This window comes from Hibiscus syriacus, unplaced genomic scaffold, assembly GCF_006381635.1.
Source record: "Hibiscus syriacus cultivar Baekdansim isolate YM2019G1 unplaced genomic scaffold, ASM638163v2 tig00112264_pilon, whole genome shotgun sequence".
Taxonomy (NCBI): domain Eukaryota; kingdom Viridiplantae; phylum Streptophyta; class Magnoliopsida; order Malvales; family Malvaceae; genus Hibiscus; species Hibiscus syriacus.
The window spans coordinates 699,841-725,630 of record NW_024063290.1 but is presented as its reverse complement, the minus strand read 5'-3'; the positions used below and the strand labels follow the sequence as shown (position 1 = coordinate 725,630).

General features: G+C 32.4%; 2 pseudogenes; one reads left to right on the top strand and one right to left on the bottom strand.

Annotated features, from left to right (window-relative positions):
- Positions 1 to 3,169: 3,169 nt before the first annotated feature.
- On the bottom strand, positions 3,170 to 13,758 carry LOC120176982 (annotated as a pseudogene).
- On the top strand, positions 7,914 to 23,997 carry LOC120176981 (annotated as a pseudogene).
- The last annotated feature ends 1,793 nt before the right edge of the window (positions 23,998 to 25,790 follow it).

Here is a 25,790-nt window from a genome sequence, read left to right as displayed (position 1 = left end):
ATTTATTAAATGAACGAACATGAACAAGATTTTGTGTTTGTTTAATTAAATGAGCGAACACAAACATAGGTCTTGTTCGTTCATTTACGTTCGTGAACGTTCGGTTATGTTCGTTTATGTTCGTTCGATTATGTTCGTTTATGTTCATTTATTTATGTTTAACCTAATTTTCTTAAATCAATTTTGGTGATAAATTTGTAAATATCTTAAAAATATTAATTAATATAATATTCTGATGACCAACTCCATAATTAACCCAATTTTATTTGGAGATTAAATCCAATATGTTAACCTGTGAGACACCTCGCACCTATATTTATTTTCTCCTTTTTTCCCAAACCCTAATATTCAATGGAGAGTGGAGACGATCGGTGAAAGCTTCAAAATAAGTTATATTTTAGTGCAATCTGAAGTTTTATAGGTATGTTTTCATCTCTTTCTCTGTTTTATTTGGCTTAATAGTTGATATGTAAAGTTATTGTTGGTATCTTCACATCTAAAACTCAAGAAAACATCATACTTCTTTCTAGAAATAAATGGGAAGATAAAGGTAACAACTAGAATTATATGAGCATCAGTAAAGAGAAAAATATATAGAATTTGTCATAAAACAAAACAAATGTTTCTATGTAATTTCTGAAAAAGAGTATAATAGCAGAAGTAATGGGTTTTCTAGGAAGAACCCATTAATAAGTAGAAAATACACTTTGACAATGAACTTTTGTTTTCATAGTTCTTGTGTGACCTTTAGTTATAGAGTAGACTTTAGGTACGTTAAAATTTTGAATGGTAGTTTAGTAATAATATCAATTAGATATGCAGCATCGGAGGGATTTCGAATCTATGTTGTTGCCTTGTAGTCCAATTTGTACCGTTCAAAATCTTCATGCTGTTAAATTTTCTACTCTGCCAATGGAAAGGACCATTATTAACAAATCTCATTAAAGTCTAACATTGATGTCACAAAATTTTTAGTCGGCGAATTTATTATAATAACGTAGTGAAAAATGATTGTTCATATGTAATCATGACCATTAAGATAAATGTTATAGTGTTAAATTAAAGTCGTGTGAATCATTTAATATCTTTAAAAGATCGATCGAAATATCTGATATCTTCAAACTTTTCATCACTGCTACGTTATTTATCAATGTAGATTTGGTTGATTTGCATTGTGGACTATTTTTCATGAAAGAACAATGGAAGGTAGGGTCTCCAACGTTTATGTTCGTTTATGTTCGTGTTCATTTATGTTTGTTTTCGATTATGTTCGTGTTCGTTTATGTTCGTTTATTTATTAAATGAACGAACATGAACAAGTTATATTTCTTAATGAACAAACATGAACAAAAAAATTATTCGTTTATGTTCGTGTTCGTTTATGTTCGTTTATTTATTAAATGAACGAACATGAACATACCTCCATTCGTGTTCGTTCGATTCGTTTACAGGCCTAGTCACGTGGAATGGTCTTCGCCTTCTGGGATGGGTGTTAAATTCGTAAAATGTTTTGAAATATAACATGTAATTAATTTTTGTTAGGATAATGTGTAAAAACGTCAACTTCTTTATATTTTTTTTTGCAAAAAAACCTTCTGCATTAAAATCTTTAAATATTTTTTCAAATTATTTTATAACTCAATAAATTTGAGTTTTTCCATGAAATTACACAATACAGTTATGTCTACCAATTATCACTTAGCACTTTCTAATGTCTTTTTGACCATTTCAAAATCATATACGTATAATCTAGTATAGGAAAATTTTGAGGGTAAGAAATTTAAAATATGAATAATTTTATAAAAGTTTTATAACTAGTATTTTTTTCAAAATGATGATGATGATAATAAATATTTTATAAATTAAAAAATTATAAATTTCATATATTTTTGAAAAAAATTTAACTTTTAAAATTAATTATTTAAAAATATTAAAATAAAAATTTAATTACAATTGAGGGATCAAATGAATTATTATTCATTAATTATTATTTTTAACAACAGTTAACAATATGTATTGATTTTTAAAATTAAGTATTATGACCATAAATTATCAAAATTATTAAATGTTGTTAAAAATAATAACTAATGAATAATAATTTATTCGATCCCTTAATTGTAATTAAAATTTTATTTTAATATTTTTTTTATATTTTTAAACAATTAATTTTAAAAGTTAAAAAATTTCAAAAATATATGAGATTTATAATTTTTTAAATTATAAAATATTTCTTATTATTATTATTATTATTATCATCATTATCATTTTAAAAAAGAAATACTAATTATAATACTTTTATATAATTATTCATATTTTAAATTACTTACCCTCAAAATTTTCCTATATTAGATAATATGTATAGGATTTTGAAGGATACTATAAAGCATTAGAAAGTGTCAAGTGATAATTGGTAAACATAATTGTATTGTGTAATTTCATGCAAAAACCTAAAAATATCGAGTTATAAAATAATTTGCAAAAACATATCTAAAGATTTTAATACAGAAAGTTTTTTCACACAAAAAATATGAAAGAAAGTTGACATTTTTACATAAATATCACCTTAAAAAAATTAATTAAATATTAAACACCATTTCAAAAATATTTACAGATCTAGAAATAGATATCAATTTTGACCTTGAAAATGGATGTGGTGGCAGCCAACAGGGTTTCGGCGTTCTGAGTAACAAAAGGCGGGGACAAAGCCTGCCAGCCATTGTTCTCAATAAGGCGTACAGCTAAAGCCAACCAAGACATAATACAATAAATTGTGGTGTTAAAAAGTACAGTTCACTAAATTATGGTTAAATAATTATTTTAATCATTAAATATTTAAAAAATATATATATAAAATAATTACTGAAATGTTATTTTAAATAATAAAAAAATATTAAACTTAATGATTATTTTATAACATTTTAATAAAATTTAATAATAACTATATAGTAATGCAATTAACTTAATATCATTTTATAATCATTCAAAAACAATTAAGGACCATCTTGTAACTTTAAAAAATTCAATTATCAAAACAATAAAATCAACATAATTCAATGGACTCTGGTGAATAAACTTCAATGTCAGATTTCTTCCGTTGTTTTCTAAAATATCAAGTAAATAGATCAGTTGTAACGTAAGTTTAAGTCAAATAGTTTTGTAAATTATCTCACATTCCTAAAAAATTTAAACATACTCGTAGACGGATACATATATCTGATACTCGCACCCAAACCCACTTTGACAAAAGAACAACTTCAAGTCGTTTGTAAGGTAGCATCTTTCATGATTGAAATGATTTTCCATGCAAGTTTTTCATCAGCCACTGACCAAGAGCAACAAAAGAAAACCGATTACAAATCGTTCTGAAAACTACTGGATAATCTATGAAGGCAGCTGTCCGACGAACAAACAGATGCACGGAATGATTCTACTTGAAGTTGTTCCCCCAAATCTAGGATATTACCTTTGGAAAGTTCGTTTGAGAGTATCGTTGATAATCGAGTAATCAAAGTGCATTTGCCAAGATCGCAAAGCAAATCCGAAGCAGGTGGGATGTCTTCGGTTCCGGTCGCATGCATAGGGAAACAATAAGCAAACTGAATCTCAAGCTTTTTTTCTCCGAATGTATTCAGAAGCTCATCCTGGTGTATAACCTTTGCCTCTTGCCTTTTCCTACTACTAGGATACCTTCGGAAACTCTATCATCACTTATGGAAAGCCTTGAAACGACCTTCGATTCGTTTGAATCCAAATAAGATTTATCTACTGAGCTACATGTCGAGAACTTGAAGTTTGGATTCAAGCAACTCTGGATAAAGGTACTTGATGCATCTGCTTTAACATAAAGCGTTGAAGGAATGGTCACCGTTTCATTGTTTGACGGACAATAACACGGGATCGCCAATTCAGATTGAATCCTTTCTTTAAGAGTGGCCATTTTTGGTTTCTCACCATGTACAAGAATAGCGTGTTTCGGCGAGAGAAATTTGACAAGATCCATAATCCCTTTGGCATCGGTGTGAGGACTGAAAGATAGCTGATGAATCTGCAATACAAATTATAATATGAATTAAAATGCATATAAATGATGACCGTTTTCAATTGCAGAAATGGAAAAAAAATGAAAAAAGAAGAAAAGTTGGAGCGTGGGATAATTTTAAGTTTTAGGAAAGGGGCATCAACCTGGCATCGCACGTCGATTCGGGTGTCCTTGTCCAAATCAATTTTGGTTGGTTTACCGGACATTAACTTATGGCCTATCGTTCCGGCCACACAATTCCTACAAAAGGAGAAAAATTAGAGCAATAGAAATTCACACAACATAATTGACATGAGATTATTGTTCTCTATAAATGAGTTTCTGTGCTTGAATGTAATATCCAAACTTTTTATAATGGAGATAAGATAGTTTTTTCGCCTTTTTTCCCTTATGTTTCATGTTATGGAAGTACCAGGCAATGCCACGAGATTGTTTTCCAAAGGCACCCATTGCATAAAAACCTCGAGTGAATACCCGCCAACAATCATACCAGTTGTAGCAAAGAGAACGCAAGGTCCAGGAGCATTTATCAAAGAACGGTCAAAATTCCGAACCGCGACAAAAGAATAGTAGATGAAATACTGTTATAAAAAAGATTTTTTTTTCCTTCCTAAATGTTAACCCTATTATATTCCTGCAACTCGTTGTACCACTTCATTTTTCGTGATAATTTATAACCTTAAAACAACAGCGAAATGAAAAATGTGTTGCAAAGATAGCTCATGCAACTTTTGATTTCCCTGCTTTATGCAATTCTTCTATACCAAAGGGAACTAATTTTTAACACCTCCTCACATTCTGCCTCTTCAATTCAAGAGCTTATATACATGCATGAACACATACATACATGTATATAAGAAATTTTAGGTTTTTTTAGTTTTAGGACATTAAAACGCATATAAAGCGTTTGGTGTTTATGTTAGGGTCTGGCTGTAGTTTCCTACTAGTACTTTCTATTTCAACATCATTAACTTCTCAAAAGAAGAAACCTAGCAATGGCAGGAAAAAGGAAATAAGTAAACTGGTAGGACTCATTAATCGTCATCTCAGTAAGATCTGTACCATTTTTAAAATCAAATGCATTATGTGTGGCATATGTCTTCTGGCTCGTCCAGTTAACAAGCATTTTTATAATACATATTGGCTTGGATGGTCAAACCTGAAACACGATAAATCGACTCATCAGTGGAAATTTGTTATCTATCAGTTAACATAAATACAGCTATGAATGAAGACATTGACAAGAACATATAGATTCCACTTTCAATGATAAGACAATAAAAAAGAAGAAAAAGAAAAAACAATGAGGCAAAAAGTTAAACACAAAAGACCGATCAAACCTGCTGAGAAGTAGATAGGAACTTTTAGATTCATGCGTTCCCCGTAATCTTCCAATAGTATAAATAGTTCCTATGTGATAATCATACGAACTTGATATTAATCCAAAGTTATACAGTATCAAAATATTCAACATGAAGGCGTCTACGACTAGTCAACAACATAATTGTTAAAGGTGACAAAATGGCCATTAACTGTAAGCAGCTTGAATTTGGAATACTATTTTAAAATATGCAGATTGGTTAAAGATTTATTGGCTACTTTATAAATCAACAAAAGTGTTAAAAAAATTGATTCAATTCAATGGAGTGAATTTTTTTAACCTGTTTCCCTCATGCTCAGTGGAACTTTGAACAACTATTGGTTAACATGCCCTCAATGTTCCACACTAGTTAGAACTTTTGCTACCATCTAAATCATTTTAATAGCCAAAAAAATCATAGCTACCCGATATATATATAAGATCGACATATATACCTGAGCTCTTCCTAGTGCAAATGTTGGAATAAGCACCTTTCCTCCAGCAGCAACACAATTATGAACCTGAAAAGCATCACCACCACCCCACCCCCAAAATAAATAAAACAAAAAGGAAGAAAACCAATGCCGTAGGGTGTAACTTTAAAATAAAAAGTTCAAACCTGAACCAAATATATTAATCCATGAAAGTTTGAAGTACTAAAATAAGGACCGTCCGAAGAGTACATGCTCAGGTCAAATGAAATTGTCAGACTTCAACATCTCTCTCTAGTCGATCACAAATGAAGTTTCTAGAATAAAGTTAACCATGAACTTCGGAGACCAACTACTAACCTCCAGTTTACCAATTCTTCAGTTAAGCTCTTTCTTCAAGTGAAGTAATTATGCATCTAAGATCATTCAGTTATCTAGTTATTGTCCTCTGTACTTAAGAGACTAATACCACTGTATTCACAACTGATTAAAGCTTCCTTTCCCCACCCGATGTTCCCTCAAAAAGGAACAATTAAAATAAAATAAGAAAATACTATCAAAATAACATAGAGGATGGTGCAAGATAGCACAGAGAAACCAACTGCATGTGGAACAGATATTCTAACTTCAGTGATCTAAAGAGCAAGTAAACAGTCACAATGTGCAAGAGCAAATTATGAAAGTAGTATATACATACAGCTTTAAGGAACTCCCTCTCTCGACCATATCTTGAATCACGTATGGTAGTTGCATAATTTGACCTGTTATGGGGAATATTATTAGGAAATTTTTCATCAAGCACTACTAACCAAACTTTACTTATTAATGAAACCAAATATAAATATTATATTTGTATACTCTGTTATAAGAAGGTCCAATTGTAGTCTACCAATCTGAGCTGCCCCAAGATGTCTATCAGGCTTCATATTATAATCTCATGTGTACACCATAGCACCATCTCCCACCTTTGCATAAAGCATTGCTGCCCCAATTACCTTGCGACAAACAAAGAAAATTACCGAAAAGAACTATTACTGCCGTGAAATTCATAATTCATCCTAACAGGCTACAATATAGCTAGATCACTCAACGATTTAAGCTCAAACAGTGGTCCAACATTATTCAATCAATTCCTCAATAGCCCTCTTAAGACCTAAGAGTTTGGTAGCTCTATAAAAACAGATTAAATTTAGCAGACATACTCAGCAAATCTGCAATGATAAATGTGCGTCTTTCATATAACAATGGATCAAACGTATAGGCACTACAAATATGGAAAATGTAGAAATCAGAGTAATTCTCTGTATTTTCATATTATTTTCAATAGGACAGATTACATCTTTATATACAAATTATCTCTCTAAAGTAGGAAACATTTAATAAAGGAAAAATACTAATCCTAGGATGTGATCCCTTAAAATAAGGGATTGAATAAATATATGTACAGAATCCCTTAACTAAAGGAATGATATCAAATCATAACAAATCATATCTCTATAATTCCTACACTCCCCCTCAAGCTGGAGAATATACATTGTATAATCCCAGCTTGAATAGGAATTTATTGAAAACAGGCTTTGGCAAAGCCTTAGTAAGAATGTCTGCAACTTGTTCTTCTGAAGGAGTGTATGAAAGTGTGACTGTCGTTTTGTTAACTTGATTAGCTATAAAATGCCTATCAATCTCAACATGCTTTGTCCGATCATGATGAACTGGGTTCTTGACAATTTGAATAGCAGATTGATTATCACATAAGACTTCAAAGTGATCATCTTGATTAGTGTCAAGTTCTTTTAGTAGTTTAAGTAGCCAAATTCCTTCGCATATTCCCAATGCTAGTGCTCTGAATTCAGCTTCAGCACTGCTTCTTGAAACGACAGATTGTTTCTTGCTTCTCCAAGTTGTAAGGTTACCCCAAACAAATGTGCAGTAGCCACTAGTGGATCTCCTTTCAGTAAGGTCTCCAGCCCAACTAGAGTGTAAAAATTTTAACAGTTTTGTCTTGTGTCTTCTTAAACATTAAGCTGTGTCCTGGAGTTTTCTTCAAGTACTTGAGAATTCTATTTGCTGCTGCCATATGCTCTTCAGTAGATTAGTCATGTGTTGACTTATCACATTTACGGAAAATGCTATATTTGGCCTTGTCAAGGATAAATAAATTAGTTTCCCAACTAATCTTTGAAATTTCTCTTTGTCTACTAAGGACCCATCTTCTTTGCTAAATTTCAAGCTTGCCTCCATTGGTGTATCAATCGGCTTACAACCAAGAAAACCAGTTTCTTTGAGTAAATCAAGTACATATTTTCTTTGGTTAATTACAAGTCCTTCTTTTGACCTTGCCACCTCTATTCCTAGGAAATACCTTAGCTTTTCCCAAGTCCTTGGTTTCGAATTCCTCATTTAACAACTTCTTCAAATTGCAAATCTCTTCTTCATCATCTCCGGTAAGAATTATGTCGTCGACTTACACAATAAGGATAGCTTTCTTATTTGTAGATCTTACCTTGATGAAAAGAGTATGATCGACGAGGGACTGCTTGCAGCCGTTTTTCATAATGACTTTAGTGAACCTCTCGAACCAAGCTCTAGGTGATTGTTTTAATCCGTATAGAGACTTGTTGAGCTTGAACACCTTGTTACTTCCTTCAACTGACTTTAAGCCAGGTGGCAACTTCATATAGACTTCTTCTTCTAGCTTGCCATTAAGAAAAGCGTTTTTTACATCAAGTTGGTGTAATTTCAAATCGCATTTTACAGCCAAACTTAGGAGTACTCAAATAGTATTCAGCTTCGCCACAAGTGCAAAAATTTCTGTGAAATCTATCCCATATGTTTGCGTAAAGCCTCTGGCCACTAGTCTAGCTTTGTATCATTGAATACTACCATTGGTGTTATACTTTACAGCAAAGATCCATTTACAGCCAACAGCCTTTTTTCCTTGAGGAAGGTCTATACTGGTCCAACTAGCATTTTTCTCTAGTGCACAAATTTCATCTTCAACAGCCCTTCTCCATTTTGAATCTTTTAGAGCTTCAACTATGCTCTTGGGAACCTGTTCTTTATCCAAGTTTGTTGTAAATGCTTGAAAAGACGGCATCAATGAATTATAACCAGCAAATTTTTCAATAGGATGCTTGGTGCACAATCTAACATCTTTTCTAATAGCAATAGGAAAGTCATCTAGAGTAGGGGAAGTGGACTTACTGATTACTTCTTCTATTTCGGCAACTGGACCCAAATTCGATTCTCGGCAAGCATCAGATTGCAAAGCAGTCTCCAGAATATGTTTTCTTTTCCTTGTATAGACACGAAGTTGTTGGATTGGTGATGTTTGTGGAAGATTTTAAATGGGAGTAGTGTGTTTTCAGTAAGGGTGTTTAAAATAGGTATGAGTAAAGTAGTTATAGGTACTACAAATAAATCAATAGGAGTAGTTACAGGTGACAAATCTGTAGGTAAAGACAAAATTGGTGGCAATTCTTAAGGTTGAGAATGAAGAGTAAGAGGAGATACCTGATGTGGCTGAAAATCCTTCCATGTCTCCCTGAATTTCAGCCTAAGTGAAATAGGAATCCTGCTCATAAAATGTTATATCCATAGTGGTAAAATATCGTTTAGAAGGAGGATGATAACATTTATAACCCTTCTTAAGTGAAGAATACCCAACCAGTATACACTTTAATGATTTAAGATCTAACTTGAATTTATTAGGACAATGTTTTGGATAAAAACAGTACAACCAAATATTTTAAGTGAAAAAATGGAGGAGATAGGTTTAAAATGGGGAAAGTATTGCAAAAATATAGATTGAGGTGTTTGAAATTGTAAAACCTTACTAGGCATTCGATTGATTAAATATGTGGCAGTTAATAAGGCTTCCCTAAGGTTGGTAATTATCCATGGGTGAGTGGATTATCCACCCACCCGCCTCGAATAAATGGATGAAAACTCGCTGTGAAACGGATGATTGGTGGGTGATGGGTCGGGTCGGATATGGATGAAATTTTTTTGACCCATCAACCGCAGCATTCATCCACCCATTAATATATCCATCCATCCATATATATATATATATATTATATTATATTATATTATATATATACTAAAAAATTAAACGGATGATTGTAAATATTTTTATTCTCTTAATTCTGACTTTTATCCCATTGAAAATATGTCTAATTTTTTAATATCGGTTTATTCCTATTGATACTAGGATGGAGAGGACTTTTGAAAAGTGATAGTTTGTTGATGAAGATTTGAAGATTATATTTTGTGTACAAGACTATACATGATGCATCTATTCACTTGAAAAATGTATCACAAACATAGTGCACAAGACTATATAAACTGTGTTCCATTTTGTTTTTGTTTGAATTTGATGAAAATTTACTGTTCATGTTTTGGTTTCTATGAATGTTTGAGTATCAATGTTTGGTTTTTATGAATGTTAGAAGAATTTGAGCTTAGGATGTAAAAATAGGTTTTGTTCATAGTATCATCCATTTCTCATCCGCTCCACCAGCTGATATGGATGGAGCAGATATGGATGGAGCGGATATGGATGAAATTTTTGGTGGGTGATGGATGGTGTGGATGGAGATTTGGACCGCGAGTGATGGGGCGGATGAAGCTCCACCCGGCCCATCTCCGATCCATTGCCAGCCCTAGGCTTCCCCTCACAAATATTTTGGAACATTAGTGGTAAATAGAAGAGAACGAATAACTTCAAGGAGGTGTCTATTTTTTCTTTCGGCAATGTCGTTTTGTTGTGGGGTGTCAACACAAGAACTAATCTGAACTATGTTTTTTTCCCTGAAAAACGCACCCAGAGACTTAGCAAAAAATTCACTGCCATTATCAGATTTAAAGAGCTGGATTTTAGACCCAAATTGAGTGAGAACCATGTTATAAAATTGGGTAAAAACACCAGCAGTTTCAGATTTATCTTTTGGCAAATAAGTCCAAGTTATCCTATTGTGGTCATCAATAAAAGTGATAAACCACTTACAATTACCAACATTCTTCACCAGAGAAGGGCCCCAAATATCACTGTGGATCATAGCAAAAGGGTGAGAAGGCTTATATATAGAAGGAGAATAAGTTGATTTAGAATGTTTGGCAAGAGAACAAACTTTACAAGAAAAAGAATTTAGCCTTTTATGAATGAATAGAGTAGGAAAGACTTTTGCAAGATAGTGGAAACTAGGATGACCTAAACGATAGTGTCATAACATAATATTATCAACTTTTTCTAAAGCGGTAAAGATTTTGAGATTTCGAGATTTCGAGATTTCGGTTTTAGTAGAGGCAGGAAGAATATAGAGACCATTCTGCAAGCTGACCTTACCAATCATCTTCTTTGAGTTCAGTGCTTGCAAAGTACAATCAATATCATTAAAAATTGCAGAGCAGTGCAAGTCGGTGGAAAGTTTACTAATGGAAACGATATTGCAAGCCATATTTGGTACGAAGAGACATTTTTAAGTACAATCTGGTCATTGAGAATAACAGTGCTATGTTCTTCTATTTTGCACAAGGAACCATCAGCCGTTTTGACAGCTTTACCATAGTTTGAAAAAAATTGCAAAACAAATCCTTATTACCAGTCATATAATCTGTAGTAACAGAATCAATGATCTAATTAGGGGTCGACTGGGAAGAGAAAAAATTGTAGCATGAGATTTACCTTCTGGTTCTTTCATGACCAAATTACTTTCTGATTGAGCAGTAAAACCAAAAAAAAATTTGAATCGAAGTGATCTCCGGAGTAGGAAAAAAGGTTGTGAACATTGTCTAGGTTGGAAAGAACCCATAACCTGGCTCTGATACCATGTAGAAATCAGAGTAGTTCTCTGTATTTTCATATTATTTTCAATATGACAGATTACATCTTTATATACAAATTATCTCTCTAAAGTAGGAAACATTTAAGAAAGGAAAAATATTAATCCTAGGATGTGATCCCTTAAAATAAAGGATTGAATAAATATATGTACAGAATCCCTTAACTAAAGGAATGATATCAAATCATAACAAATCATATCTCTATAATTTCTACAGGAAAAGGCTAATAAAAATCATGCTTTAAAACTGAATTTAAAATGCTTACATGTCATGCATAGTAGGCACGGATTTGAAGATCTTTATCAACCGGCACGGTCTGCTTCAAATCCACAGATATAACTGAAATAAGGAGTGAAGTCAGAATAAAAAATAAAAATGACAACTTCAGGCAGTACAATTCAAGCAAGTAATTAAAACCAGGAGGTTGGTCTTGCATAAAAATATACTTGTGAACATGTAAGAAAACTAGATTATATATATTAAGGAAATCTTTTCAATTCTATTCCACTAGCTAGTCAATAGAAGTTTCATGATTTAAATTTTAAATAGTGAAACTTAAAGTTTGTTTCAAATCAAATGATACATTTGATAAGGTTCAAGTTGACCACTTACCAATTCTACTACTTGGAGCATGTAAATACAGGAAGCTAATAATGATCAGAGATCACTGATGCAATACTACTCAAGGTGATGTCCCAATGTCCAAAAAATAAACTGATCTCATTCTTGAGAGTGAAACTTAAAGTTTGTTTCAAATCAAATGATACATTTGATAAGGTTCAAGTTGACCACTTACCAATTCTACTACTTGGAGCATGTAAATACAGGAAGCTAATAATGATCAGAGATCACTGATGCAATACTACTCAAGGTGATGTCCCAATGTCCAAAAAATAAACTGATCTCATTCTTGAGTGCATTTTCTGTATAGTTAATCTTTAGTTGAAGCTTGAAACCAGGTACAGCATGCAATATCATCTTGATATATCCTCGGTAAATTGGTTACCAGGAAGATTAAAGAACATAAAATTGTGAATGGGGTTCCATGTCTAATTTAGATCATAAAAAATATTTAGCCAGAACCATACTCCAAAAATAGCAGGATTGTGCAAATAATTATTTTCACAGCTAATGATACAAGTTTGAAATATTGGAAGGAAAGTGGCACTCCTAGACAATTAGGACAATTTCTGATTTGTTACCTGATGAACCAGAAAGAGAAGCCAACCCATCATATCATGTGCACATAAACTACTCCTGATAACAATTTTTTTTAAGCACTGAAGCATCTGAATAAAATGTGCAAAAGAAAAGGAGATCCAAATACCCTTTTTCATGCATTCTGCAATATGGTCCAGCAGTAAATTTTTCGTCCTCTCCTCACCCCTTCTGTCCATATTCTTTCTGTAGTCCTCCAACATCAAAGGGGCCAATGCTTTTGTCGGATACTTCCAATACCAGAAACGACATCAAAAAAGTAAAACCAAAACAATAACAACAGTAATACCCAAGTGGGACATTTTATCAAATACATAGAGGAAGAGAAGTTACAATCGTGTAAATTGGACCCTTATGGCCGCAAACTTCAGTGAAAAAAGGAAGCACTCCAATATGATCCAAGTGACTGCAAAAAAAAAACAGTTTATCAAAATCCAAGCCAATAAATTATTTCGACTGAAAAAACCAGAAGAAAAGAGTAAATCAACTGTGTTAATGAAAGAATACAAGTGAGTAACAATGATACAAGTGAGAGCATTATCAAAGTCTCCAGTCTTTGAAATGAGAGAGAAATCTGGATAGCGACGAGAATCAGTGCATCCCACAGTCGAACATGATTCTCTTGCCATTTATCGACACCACCACACAACTTTTCCCAACTTCCTGGCATGTCCCTGAAAATTAAAATCGTCGATTTGTTTGTGAAAAGAGCAAAAAGAAAATATTTGGAATTCATGAATTGGGGGAATAAATTGTGGGTAGCGTTTAGAAATTACCAAGGACGAGGCAGTCGATCGACATGATCGGAGCTAATCGAGTTCAAAGAATTGAGAACTACTTGGTTGCACACTTCCCTGTGATTATCTATGCATTTATTTAAGATCTAACTATGGTTTTAGTCCCTCTACTATGTTTAAATTAGGATTAAATCTTTTTGTGTGTTTTCTTTTTTTATTTTTCTCTTATTGTTAACTATATGATTTTAGTTGAGTTGAATTTATAGTATTTGTTGGCTGTCATTTTTACATTGGATTTTTGGGTTATGGATGTTGGGTTCCAGTGGTTAAGGAATCAATTATGTGGAATGAATTCATGGTTTGTTGATGGTATTTGGATAAAAATTTATTATTAGGTCTAAATTTAAATTTTAGAATTTTAAAAATTTTAAAACCAAAATAATTTAGTTGTTACATAAATTTATGTTAAATGGGGTAACTAAGTCGAGTGGTGATAGGATTATGTCAAATCTCAATTAAGTGATGATTTTACCTAAAAATTAAAAAAAATATCGATTTGGCACCTTTTTTCCGAATATGTACCCAAGTAGCTCCCTTTCTGACAGTCAAAGGCAAAGACGTGTTGTGTGAAACGCGCTACGTGCAAAGACGCGATGTAGGAAACGCGTTTTTACCCAGATTTTGCTGAGCTGATGCCACATGGGAAGGCATATTGCAAGGGGCTCACTTTAGTTGAGTTTCTATTGGGCTGGCGCCACGTGGGAAGGTGTGTTTCATGGGTGCATTTCCCTCTTTTCCTTCTTACTTCTCCTGCCCAAAAATCCTCTCATCCCCCTATATAAACCCCTCTCCACACTTCAACAAATCACACCATTTTTTTTTCTCTTATCTAACACATAATTTCTTTTAAGTTAGTATCGAAAATATTTTTAGGGTATAATTTTTTTATAATAATTTTTTTATCAAATATTTTATTATTTTATTAATTAATTATAAATACTAATAATATTTTTGTTATTTTTTGCATATATAAAATGGAAGGTGAGATGTTGTGATTAGATGCAAATCATATTTCAAGGCATTTTGTCGATATGATATGTTCCATAAGTACTTACCCTAGGCCCATTGTTGTAGGAGCCAACCTAACGGGTACCTTGGGGACTTAAACCCTACCCAAGGGAGTATCGTGGGGCCTAAGAGCCTACCCAAGGGTCACTTGAGGTCTGTAAGGAATTACTAACTTAATCAGAGTTGAACCTCATAACTCTAGAAACCTACCCAGACAGTACCTAAAAAAATCAAATCATACAGTAACCAATAATAACATAGATCATAAGCCATATACGGAACTGCATCCATAAGGACTTACCCTAGGCCCATTATTTTCAATCAAAACGGTAACTAGAGAGCATATATCAGGAAAAAAAATAGTTCATAAACAGTAATTCAGAAAATTAAGATATCGATAAGATAAAATATTCATAAATTAGTTGAGATGTCAAATCATATTTCAAAATAGATAAAACAGTCATATAGCACACAAGGAACACACTAGGGATCCAAACATTTTTCGAAGGTACTAGGTAATTATCAGGAAGTGAAATGTGAACTTCTGCAAGTTGATAATATTTAAGAAACGAGATTTCCTACAAAAATGGTTCGGTTGCTAAGTGATTTAATTAGACTTTTAGATAATGATGTTTCAGAACCATTTAGGATTTTAGGTGCATTAGGAAGGTATTCTAAAACCTTACATCAGACTAAATTCTTAAGGTTAAAGAGTAAAGATAGATGGTAAGTAAGTTGTTTGTTAAAATCTTAAAGGAAGATGATTTCATGGGGTTATATATAGATTTTCATTAGTCAAGTGAGAAGATATTAGAAGATGAGTTTGTATTAACTTTGATTGATTTGAGTTTTACGTATTCTTATGTTAGTACGAGATTAGTTAGAGAAAAAGGTATTCCGTTATAACTCTTGATAGTGATGATAACGAAAAATTTGCTAGATCATAGTACCGGAGTAAAGTGGAATAGTAGAAATTACCCGATAAAGATTTAAAGAGATAATGTTCTTGGTAAATTTTATGAAATTGCCATTCAATGAGTTCAATATTATAATTGAGCAGATTGTCGCATGAAACGACTATTTTTGAAAGATACGAAAAGTTCTGAAATACTAGTAATCGAATGAAAGTTAAATTATTTAGATTATTGCCAATGTGATAATAATAGCAACAACAAAGATTGATGTTTAAAGATTGTTATGTTTATTTGACTAATATGTTAGATACTCAAATGTCTAAATTTAGATTAGAGGATATTATATGTATGTTTTAATGAATTACCCAGATTACTTTCGATCAAGAAGTGGAGTTTAAGTTTGATATTTTTCCAGGTAATGTGTCTATGTGGATAGTTTTGTATCGAATGGTTTCAATAGAACTTAGAGAGTTAAAGACACAATTACAGGAGTTATTGAATCGATGTTTTATCAGACCGAGTGTGTCTTTGTGGATTGCAGCAGTATTAATTGTTGAAAAGAAAGATGGATCTAGGCAGTTATGTATAGATTATCAATAGTGAACAAAGTGATAATAAAGAATAAATACCCTCCTCTGAGGATCGATAATTTATTTAATCAACTTAAAGATACTTCAGTATTTTCAAAGATTGATCTTTAATCATGATATTATCAGCTAAAGATTAAAGAAGAAAATATTCTGAAGACAACTTTCAGAACCTGATATAGTTACTATGAGATTATAAGGATGCCAATGGGATTGATTAATGCCCTACATAATTTATTGAAGATATTTTATCATATAAATATTATTAATGATTTTATATATTTTATTTTCTTTAGGGTTTATTTTATGATTTAGGTATATACTATGTTTTATAAATTACGATTTTCATTTTAGTGTTAAATGATTACACTTTACAGTTAAAATTTGTATGTTAATTTAATGTTTTTACAAGCTTTAACGTCTACGATTATGGTTTTACAATTTATGTTTATGGTTTGATTTTTGGTTTATGATTCATTTTGTGTTTTAGAAACCTTAACTCTAAACCACTCTCCTTTCAAAAAACCCTAATCATTTTTTCTAAAACCTAACCTTAAAATTGGATGGTTTTATTAAAAGAAGACTCCCATGTGAAACGCGCCATCCACGTAACGCCACATAAGCTAGATCTCCTGAAAAGCGCTCTTCAGGGGCACACATTTTCCAAATCAGCAAGGAGCGTTACACTAGACACATCTTTACCTTCGGGTGTAAGAAAATATGTTACTTCGGTACATATTCAAAAAAAAAGGTGCCAAATTAGTGTTTTTTTAATTCTCTTGGGTTGATTTTTTGATAAAATTTTGTGATGCATAATTTAGGTGTTGTGTTGTTGAGAGATAAATTTGATGACACTCCTTCAGTTCTATTTAAAATGTCTGTTATTGATTGCTTTTGGGTAAAAATTTTCATTTTCAATTCATTATTATTTAAAATTTATTATTGATAAAAATACAAAAAAATATTTTAGAAATCTTTAATCAAGTAGTTTCGAAATATATATTTAATAATTTTTTTAAAAAAATATTTAAAATAATCGTAGTTAAAGTTTAAAAATTTTGATCTTTGAAAAGTTAATAATGAATATTTTTTAGTGGGAAGAGGTATAGTAGTTTATTTTGAGATTGATAATGATTATTGAAACTTAATTTTATAACGATATATTTATATCAAATTAATATAATTTATAACTATAAATAATTATATTTGTTCTGATTGTATAAAGTTAGGATGGAACGAATAAAAAGTATAAATATTAAGAATTAAATTTATTATTCTACCAATTTAAAATTATATAAAATTTTCAAAGTTTTAAGACTTCTATTTATACATTTGATCTACATTAATCATTACATTTAACAATTTTTATTAGTCGTCGTCGTATGTAATACCACGATGTTCTCAAATTTAATTTTAAATATTTTTTAGAATTTTAAATGTTTTCTTTAATAACATATAAATCACACTTGTCAAAAACGTAATGTGCCACGTGATATTATTATCTCAAAAAATATTACTAAAATTTAACGTCTAAATTGATAAAGATAACTTATTAGTTCAATGGGTAAAATAAATTCAAAATTTTAATTATTCTTTTGAAAAATTGAAAAACTTACACATCCTGAGTGTATAAATTAAAATTGAGTAAACTACTTATTTAATCACTTATTCTTATAATTTTGTTTTTATTATCCAATTATTTTTAATTATATTTAATGTTATGCTTTGCTTTTATTTTGATCATCCATCTTTAAAAATTAACCTTCATTGGTAATTTTTTAACGGCGGATGATCAAAATAAAAAATTAAAATAACATTAAGTATAATTTTTCGAATATTCATGTAACCAAAACAGAAACAAAAAATATATTGTGAGTAAATACGAAATTTACCCTTTAAATTTCTATAATTCAATAATTAAAATAACAAGATAATTAGTTGAGTAACTTATTGAAAATTTTAATTCAAATTTAGATATTTTTTTGATTAAGCTAAAGTGATTACAAAATAATATATGTTCTAAATATTTTCAACCATTTGACAATGTACGCTCAATCACCCTACTGCAGTAGTTGGTGCTCAAACCCGTAAACTTTAGAAATAATAACGATTCTTTTAATCATTAAGGTAAGTTTATTAGTTTATTTAAATATAAATTTAAATCTGATTCAAAATAATATCCAACATATTAGGATAAAAGCATTTATTTGAAAAAGACGCTTATACATAACATAATTATTTAATTTGAATTATTCAAAAGAATATTTAATTAAAAAAATTAAGATTTTTAAATAATTAGCACTCTTTTTTTTCCCTCACACTTTCACCGTAACCAGATTTAAATCCACAATTTAGAGAGAGAAAGCTAATGCAAAATTATTATTTTCTCTCTCCCTCAAAGCTCAATCTTTCTATACATATCTCAAAACCTGTTCAAACAGCTGGATTTCAACTGATTTGGAACCCTAACATTTGGATCCAACTTCAAGTTATAGACTTGAAGCAAACTTATCCCCCTGAATAGATTCTTCCTTTTTTGGTTGCATATTTTGCTTGCACTGCTGAGAGGAAGTGTTCGGATCGGAGATGGAAGAGATTTCCGGCGAAGCGGCGGAGATAAGAAGCAATGCGAGGAGTGAGTCGCCGATGAGGACGACATCGACAACCCCGATGGATATACCTCCGCCGTTGACGGTCTCTGCGTCGTTTAGGGAGAGTGGAGGGAAAAGTTCGTCGAGGAGGAGAGCTATTAGACCTAGCTTCGACGCCGATAATGATTTCATCCCGTTTCTTCACGGGTCTGATCCGGTGAAGCTGGAGCTTACCCGATTGGAGAATGAAGTTAGAGGTGATGAATGTGGATCGATCTAGTTGTTTTTCGCCTTGATATGGTTCAATTCAACTGATCTTAAAATTAAGTTTGCTATTTGATTTTGATGTAATTTCTCTGCCTTTTGGATTGGATTGCAGATAAAGATAGAGAATTGGGAGAAGCACAAGCGGAAATTAAGGCATTAAGGATGTCTGAAAGGCTAAGAGAAAAGGCTGTCGAAGAGGTTTATTATTTTTTTAAATTTTTGGAAAAATATTTCTGGATTTTAATTTATGTAAGAAACTAAACTGATTGGTGGAACTCTTTAGCAATAGTCGCAATTAAAGTAGAAAATATTTAGAAAATTTTTGGAATTTTCTAACTTTGAGGATTGAAGTCTGATCTTAGTAGAAGGTCCATTTACTTTCTTTTTAAGTGATGGATGTTTGAGTTTTGGGGCAAATTTAAGATCTCCTTGAAGTTTATAGATTATAATACTGTTATAAAAATAAGAAATTGATGGAAGATGGTCTTTGAGTTAGGGCCTCAGGGGAGATCAAAACTCATTCAAAATCAACTTAATCGATCTAACTAACAATATTTGGTTTAGTCGATATGTTTAATTTTATTTTGATTTATATAGGTTATGCGAATTCAGTTGCAGTTGGTTTACATAATATAAATTGAGCAGACTAAATTACTGTTTTAGTATAAAAATATAGTAATAATAGTTAGTATATGAATTAGAAAAATGCAGTATTCTTATTTTACTGAAGAAAAGTAGATTTTGTAGATTTTTGTGTCTTCATTGCTGATATCAAATCTATGCTTTTACTGATGGTTGGAAGTTGGTTTCTTGGTCTTTTAGGATATAACTTGTTGAAATACATTATACATAATGTATGATAGTTGGACTCAGCTGTGAGTGTCAAACATGGTTATATTTATTTATTTTCCAAGATTTCCAGATATTTGGAGAGTCCTTAGAGGATCGTGTACTCATACCTATGTTCAATTATGTGTTGGATATGAATGTTAGCTATGATTACTTGAAGAAGATGAGAACTCGGAGCAACTTAATACAAAACTGTTCTCTCAGTTTCGTTGGGTGGAATGAAATTGTGATAATCATTATGTGTTGCTTAGTAATTTTAGAAAATCAGTGATGAACTGTCTTATCTAACAGCATGAACCCTCTTTCAATGCTTTACCCGATTTCATTGTCCGGTTGCCTTTGTTGTATGTGTTTTTCAATTTTAAAATTATAGCTTACTGAAAATTGGTTTCAGCGTGCTGCATTTGTTTGGTTGCTTTGGTCATATCTGTTAATTTGTTGGCTTGTAATTGTTGAACCTGTTACAAGATTTCATGTGTACCTGTAATCTAGAACTTATATCATAGTTTTCCTATTAGATTTAAACGCCCTTCATGTTTCATTTGCATTTTCTTCCTATATTTAATTATCCAGTGGAGGTTTAGGGTTTGATCACATGGTCAAATGGATTTTTATGACACACTATTTCTGCTTGATTCCTAGTCTTATTCCGGAACGACTCTTCTATGTGGACCAGTGCTCTTGCATCAAAGACTATCTATTCAGCTTTTGTAGTAGTTCTGTAAATATAACCGTACGACTGTTTGCAGTGTTTAACTGATCTGAAATGTGGTTTTATGTGGTCATCTGACTCGGAATTCTAGTAACATGTTTTGTGATTAAGATGGAGCTGATTGTTTTTATTTTTCTTTGTACCATAGCTCACTGATGAGCTCTCGAAAATGGCAGAGAAACTTAAATTGACAGAATCTCTTCTTGAAAGCAAGGTATTAGTTTCAAATCCTTCTCAATCCTTTCTAATTTTTATGTCATTGTATTTAGAAAGAAATTTAGTTCGTAAACATGTTTTACAGAACCTTGAAATCAAGAAAATAAATGACGAGAAGAAAGCATCCATGGCTGCTCAGTTTGCAGCTGAGGCGACTTTGCGGAGGGTTCATGCTGCTCAAAAGGATGATGATATGCCTCCGATTGAAGCAATTCTTGCACCCTTGGAGGCTGAGCTGAAGCTTGCTCGGCAAGAGGTATTTCATATGTCATTTGAACTTTTGCTTCCCTCTCGCAAAGAAAATATAGAATGCTTTTTAGACTTATATGTGGGTGATTATTTTCTTACAGTTATTGTTCGTATTTTTTGCAGATTGCAAAGCTTCAAGATGATAACAAAGCCCTTGACCGTCTAACTAAATCAAAAGAAGCAGCTTTACTTGAAGCTGAAAGGACTGTCCAGGTTGCATTTGCCAAAGCGTCCACGGTGGATGATCTCCAAAATAAGAACCAGGAGTTGCTGAAGCAAATAGAAATTTGCCAGGTATTCCAATCATCCTTGCTGTTTCTTTTTCCCAGGTCCATATATTTTTGGCTTAGTCTGTTAACTATATAGTGAAGAAAGTCACATGTTTACTATTTGTCTGTGGTAGGAAGAAAACAAAATTTTGGACAAAATGCATCGCCAAAAGGTTGCAGAGGTCGAAAAGCTTACACAAACAGTAAGGGAGCTGGAAGAGGCTGTTCTTGCTGGTGGTGCTGCTGCAAATGCAGTTCGGGATTACCAACGGAAAGTTCAGGAGATGAATGTAATGCCTAGATTTTACCTGTTCTAGTTTGCCTGATTCTTTTTTATTGATAAAATCCTAAATTTTTTCTCAAAATGAATTATTGTGTTGTGTTCCTAAGGAGGAACGAAAAACACTTGATCGAGAGCTGGCACGTGCGAAAGTAACTGCTAATAGAGTCGCCACAGTTGTAGCAAATGAGTGGAAAGATGCAAATGACAAAGTGATGCCTGTAAAACAATGGCTTGAAGAGCGAAGATTCTTGCAGGTTTTTGTGGAATGTTTCTCCCATTGAATAAAACTACGGGCATTTGCTTTAATAGTTTCTATTCATTGTGGACTTTATTTTTCCAGGGAGAAATGCAGCAACTTTGTGACAAGCTTGCTATAACCGAGCGAGCTGCAAAATCTGAAGCACAGTTGAAAGTAATAATCTGATTGTGATAATTACCATTCTGTTATCCATTTTGATGATGTTTGTTTCAAAATAAGAGCTTTTCTCTGATTTTCCAGGATAAATATCAATTGCGGCTTAAAGTTCTAGAAGAAAACTTGAGAGGATATTCTAACAATGTTAGTCGCAATACCTCAGATGGAAGAAGCAATGGGCGATCTAGGCGTCAGTCTCTTGGTGAAGCTGATAACTACTCAAAGCTTACATCCAATGGATCTTTACCCAGGAGATCACCAAGCTTTCAATTGAGATCCTCTTTGTTTTCTAGTACAGTGTTGAAGCATGCTAAAGGAACATCCAAGTCATTTGATGGAGGCACGAGATCGCTAGATAGGGCAAAAATGCTTTTAAATGGAACCAACTCAAATGCATCATTAAACCAGTCTTCTGAGGGAATAAAGGAGGGCGAGGGCCCGAATGATGAAAAAACAAACGATTCCAGCCAGTTGACACCGAGGATAATGTTCCAGGAGTATTGTATGATTTGTTGCGGAAAGAGGTCATAGCTTTGAGGAAAGCTGGCCACGAGAAAGATCAAAGCCTAAAAGATAAGGATGATGCGATTGAGGTAGATAGATGTAGACTCTCAAGTCAATACCATTTTAATTTATTGTTCCGGATAAATGCTCCAGTAATGCTTGTATTTTGCAGATGCTTGCTCAGAAGGTGGAAACATTGACTAAGGCAATGGAAGTTGAGGCTAAAAAGATGAGAAGAGAGGTTGCTGCTATGGAGAAAGAGGTTGCTGCCATGCGGGTGGAGAAAGAACACAAGACCAGGGCCAAGCAGTTTGGTAACTCCAAGGGATCGGCTGCTCAGCTGCTTACTGGAAGGTACTTCTCTCTTTTATATAGTTGTTTCTATTTAATATTCTTTATTTTCATCAAATTCTTAAAGTTAAAAATTAGTCTCCTTAGTTTGTTGCATTTCTCCTTTATAAATTACGAAATTATCAGCCATGGTATCATTTTATGTTACTCCAGCAGTCCAGCTCTTCATTCTTGAAGCACTCATGCCCAACATTCATGTCTAGCACATATCCGGACATATGTTCGAGGATATGACCCTCCAAGGGTACAAATCCTGTCCTAGTAAAGATACAGGACTCAGAACCTACTTGGCCCTTACCCGTTCTGTTGTTTAGGACCAAATGTTCATGTTGATAAATAATTTGTACTTCGAAAAAAAGACGAGCATCTATACATTCAGTTTAGAGCTAACTCGATCGTGCGCTGCAAGACATTATATAGATTTATTGGAAATTCTTATACTCTTCTGGATAGGGTACTTCAAGACCACCGATGAACTTCCGAATCAGTTACATGTTGTTCAGATTCTTTTTTTTTTACTCAAGTCTTTACTCATTCGTGTAGTTGAGTGTGAGTGTTGGTCTATGCAGATATATCTAACACATGTCCACACGGATATTTCAAGCAAAATGAAGAGTCGGGACAACATAGCTTCAAGCTGTAGTGACCAATTCTAATGGATCCACTTTTTATTCCTTTTCGATTTTCAGCTAATCGATCTTCAATGACTTGCTGAGTCCTATAATACATAAATGTCGACATGCTAGTTCAGCATTCATTAATTACACAAGTAGTATATTCTGAATTTTGATAATATAACTAACCAAATTCTCTTATTTATGTAGAAATGTGTCTCGAAGTGGGTTAATACGTAGCACTCAGTAACGACAAATTTTACTCGAAGCATCAACGGCGAGTGCATTTGCAAACTTGCATAAGTTTCATTTTTCCTTTTTATAATCTTGTTCCTCTATAACTTGCATGCCATTGAACCTATGTTCTTAGAAATCGACAAAACGAGGAAATCCGAAAAGAGAGGGTAAAATTAGGAGGAAGAAATCAAATCGGTTTGCTTCTAACATAGACTGCTTGTTCCTCTGTTTAGAGATTAGCCGAAAACAAGAACAGATAGAAGTATTGACAATGGGGCTAACATTATGATAGGTTTTCATGGGTGGCCAGTGATTGTGTGGCTGTATAGGTAGATTTTCTTTTCTTTCGGATATTTCATCGGGCTTCTTTTTCGCAGTTGATATTTGTAATATGCCATTAGTGTGTGTTAATATTTTTGTATTGAGATATGTTGGTTGTGTTATTTGAATGATACGATAAATCAAGTCGAGTTTAATAAAAAAAAAAACAACGAACCATAATCCTAGTGAAACTTCAATCTCTCTCTACCTGCTATACCTGACCTTACAAGATTGTCATTGGAGAGCTTTTTCAATGTATTGAATGTTGGAAGGATCCATTAATTCTATCAGTGGAGTTTATCACCGCTCTTCTTGGAATCACACAATGAATACTTTTAGGAAATTCAACTGTAAATGAAGATTGTCAGTATCGTACAATGAATTGGAGTCCAATGAGCTGAACCTGAACATAGGCCAACTTGAGCTCAATTCAAGACAGGTCTCGAAACTCAATTTTTAGGCTCAATTGAGTTATTGAACTTGACTAAATTCGATTTTTGTTTTAAAGCTTGAACTTAAGGTCGATTCTATTGAAATAAGTATCGATACTTTTGGAATTTAAAAGAGAAGCAATAATGGTGCTTATAAAATATCGATACAAATAAAAATGTATCGATCCATAACAATATAACAGGTGAAAATATGATCAAACTGGTTTCGTTATGACAAAACCGGTAAAGTGCTACCAGATATGCTGAAAGTGTCGATACTTGAATATAAGTATCGACACTTTTAGAATTTAAAAGAGAATCAATAATAGCGTCTATAATGTGTCAATACTTTATAAAAAATTTATCGATACATAACAATATAACAGATAAAAATATGACAAAATCGATCTCAAAATAATAAAACCGGTAAATCGCTACTGGATATGTTGAAAGTGTTGATACTTTAATATAAGTATCGACACTTTTGGAATTTAAAAAGAGAAGCAGTAATAGTGTCTATAAAGTGTCGATGCTTTATAAAAATGTATCGATACATAACAATATAACATGTAAAAATATGACAAAACCGGTCTCGAAATGACAAAACCAATAAAGCGCTACCGGATATGTTGAAAGTATTGATACTTTAATAAGTACCCGTAAAATATTATCGATATATTTTAAAGAAATAGGTAAATATCCTATCGAAAGTATCAACACCTTACATAAAAGTATCAACACTTTGGTAGTTGTATCGATTAAATATAAATAACATATCCGGTTAAAATATAAAGGGCATAGCTAAATTTCCTCTGAAAATAGATAGAACACGACCGAGTTTTTGAGAAATCGAAGCATAATTGTTGCTGCATTTCGGAAGACGTTTTCAAAATGAAGTTTGTTTGTTATTGCAGTCGAATCGAAAAGTACGTTATTAAAACCCTAATTTTTTATTATTACAGTAATAAAAAATAGGGTAATAAAAAATAGGGGTATTATATGTTGTTTAGGGTTTTAGAAGTAAAGAAGTATTTGTGACCGATTATAAGTAGAAAGTGATATTCTAGGTAGATGATAAATATCTATACTTTTTATTAAATATTATAGGTAGAAAATGATATTTTAGGTTGTATAAATGTGACGATACTTGGAGTATTGAGTGTTCCCATTCGTTTGAAGGAAATAGGGATTAGGATTTTTGGGTTTGGTTTGGGGATTTCGAATCGAAGCCAAGAAGGATTTGGGACCGATTATATAATATTATAGGTAGAAAGTAAATATGG